General features: G+C 38.6%; 1 protein-coding gene across 1 annotated transcript in view; it reads left to right on the top strand.

Moving 5' to 3' along the window:
- kansl3 (KAT8 regulatory NSL complex subunit 3) overlaps positions 1 to 2,976 on the top strand; it is a 52,790-nt gene continuing 49,814 nt past the window's right edge. The window contains exon 1 of the mRNA XM_088076942.1: positions 1 to 417. The gene's annotated coding sequence lies outside the window, so the exon portion shown is untranslated. The remainder of the gene's footprint in view (positions 418 to 2,976) is intronic.

Raw genomic sequence — 2,976 nt, 5'->3', positions numbered from 1 at the left:
GCTTAAATTCAGGAGTAAAGTTTATAGTATTTTTCTTAAGCTATCAGCTCGAGAGGTGCAATGGGATTCACTATCTTCAGAGTCCGAAACGCGACACGAGGACTCTCAGCGCGAGGTTAGAAAAGTGTCGGACTGTGCGCATTTTAGTCCAACTTTGGGTAAAGTGTTAGCTTGCGTTTATTAGCACGACATGTTGACATTAGCTTTAGCTGTTTGGATTTGCTGAAACGTGACACTAAGAGCTAAAGCTAACAGGAGCTGGAGTATCATGTGGAGACCCGGGAGGCTGACGGAGGACTCCTCACAGCTGGACGTGTTTGAGCTCTGGAGGGGAGACAGTTTGCTGGAGGGCCCACCTGTCAGGACGTCTGCTACAGCAGGGGCTTGGTGGACCTTACATCACAATTGATGCTCAAGGTAAATTTGGATATTTATTTTTTCTCCTGAACAAGCAACCTGTGTTTTCATTTTGGGCCCCAAAGCATAAAATCAGGCCTGCATCAGGTACATTTTTGGTTTAGTAAACCCTTTGAAACCTAAGCAAAGTGGCTTGATTTCTCTCAATGAGCCTGAAATTGAAATTACCAGAAAAAAAGAAAGAAAGAAAAGAAAAACAAGTTTCAAGAAAATTACCTGAAAATTTGCAACAAATAAGAAAAGCAAAGAAAGTAAAAAAAACAAACAAACAAGGAAATGACATGAAAAAAATTCCATAAATGATAACTCTGTAGCATAATTTTAAATATATAATTATGATAATTATGAATATAGTTTTCTCTGGATTTTTCTTCTCTCCCTAGCATTTTTTCTCAGGCTTTTATAAAAATAAAAAAAATAAACTAATTTCCTGCATTTTTCAGACATTTCTTTCCAAGTTACTCATTGTTTTTTTTTCTCCATGTGTCTGAAAGAAATAATTGCTCAGAGTCCAAAGGTTTTAAATAGTTGTGAAAGTTGTCTGAAAGTACCACAAGAAAAGTGATGTCTATCCAGGTTGCAAAGAGTTAATATTACCAGCTTCCGATGATTAGAATGTGGTCCCACATACTACACTGTGCGTGTTATTTGTGTCATTTATACCAATGTTCATGGTAAAACACATGCTCCCGTTTTTCTGTCGCTTATGTGAACTGCTAATGAGCGTACTGAGTGTGTTTTAAAGGACTGGTCAAACTTTGTTTTTTAACATTGCCTTTATTGTTTTTATGCCATAACAAGCCCAGAGCTGAATCAACGAACAATGTACAAACATTAGCTCATATAAATGTATTCTGGTAGACAAAAACAGGTCATTCGTGAATTATCTTATATAACCTAGTTGTGATTTCTAGAAAGAGACATCGTTGTTGAGTCTAGTTCCATTATACTCAAGAAAAGACTGACATCTCTATAGCTGAGATCTCCAGCACTTGGCAACTCACACCAAAACAGTCTAGATTGATAAATAGTGCTTGAGGTATGAGGAAAACATTTTTTTTATACCTTTGCACCAGCGATAGCCGTGGCCAGAGGCATTATGTTTTTGGGCTGTCCGTCCATACATTCGTCCGTCCGCTGGTGGTCACAGGTCAAAGGCCACAGTAACCTTGAATTTATCTCATTTTTGGGATTGTTATATCTGAGGATGGCCTTTGTTTTAGTGTCCTTTTGACTACTTTGACTCAAGAATGACTCGATTGGTGGTCAAATATGAAGGTCACGGTGGCCTTGTACAACATGTTTCAGGCCATAACTCAAGAATTCATATGCTCAAATGTCTCATAGCATATAATGTTGAAGTTCTGACATTTTATATCCAAGAGGTCAAAGGTCTACTGTGACATCATAATGTTTTGCAGTAACACTTTTTGGCCTTTTTGTTTAATCCAGTCTACCATGCAAGCTGTATGTGGGCCAGACATCTGTAAATTTGGTTTTAACAGAAAGCCAGCCTCATTACTCAGTTTCTGAGAAATGTTTTTTTTTTTAAATGTCAGTCATTAATCAGGGTCTATGGTCTGTCTCAGATTTTAATCTTTTTAAACTGATGAAGAACTCCACCCAAAGTCTTCCTTAAAAGAAATTATATAAAGGGAGACAGCACCCAGCAACACAATAAGCCTATTGGTTTTGGGTTTTTATCATACGGGACAAGTCTGTGTAATGGCTATAATCTGTGAAGTAATGTTTATAAATGTATATGTCAGACGTCTGTGCTGTAATGATTAAGGCAGGATGGAAACAACAGTTGGCAATTGGCTCAAAGCATCTTGCACTGAGTTTGTCTGACATGGAAAAGTCACTGAAAACAGGCCGATATAAAACGTCCCTGCTCACTGTCAACTTAAATATCATAATCGAAGTCTCTTTGAGACATTCAGAAGCTGCAGCCCGTTGTTCCGCTCCGTCCCATCCACTGTCCCCAAATTATGTCACGCATGCTTCAGGACGCCTTTCCTGCAGCCTGTCCACATTTCCTGAGGATTAGATGGTGTCTAATATTTTCCAAGATAGCTCACTCCATTTGTGCATGTGACATAATGCAACATATGAACATCTGGGATTAGTTAGCCGTGCTCTGCATATTTTTTTTCCTCCTTTTTCCATGACAGGGAGTCAGTGAGGTGCTCTGTGCTTTTTGCAAATAGCCAATGTACACTGGGTGAACCCGGTGATCCCAGTGGCAATATCAGTTGGTCTAACTCACTGTGAAGTAAAAGAAAATGGAATTAAGAGTTCAATCAGAGTGATATAGAATATCTTAACGTACTGTAAAATAAATGACATGTGGGAGGCGTTCTGCTGAGTTTGGAAAAGGAGGAGCTGTGGATTAAAAGTGACTCCAGGAAATACGGGGAAAAACCCGTTAAATTCTTTACAGGCTTTTGATGAAAGCTTAGAGAGCAAAGTGGCTTTTTTTTACGTTGTCAGGAAGTAAATCAGGACGGTTTACAGGTCGATAATTGTATTTTAAGAGAAATACAGGAAGACAAAGAG

This window comes from Plectropomus leopardus, chromosome 4, assembly GCF_026936395.1.
Source record: "Plectropomus leopardus strain MGB_pleo_1.0 chromosome 4, ASM2693639v1, whole genome shotgun sequence".
NCBI classification, from domain to species: Eukaryota; Metazoa; Chordata; class Actinopteri; order Perciformes; family Serranidae; genus Plectropomus; species Plectropomus leopardus.
Note: the sequence above shows the minus strand (reverse complement) of the source record. Positions and strands in the feature narration are given on the sequence as shown.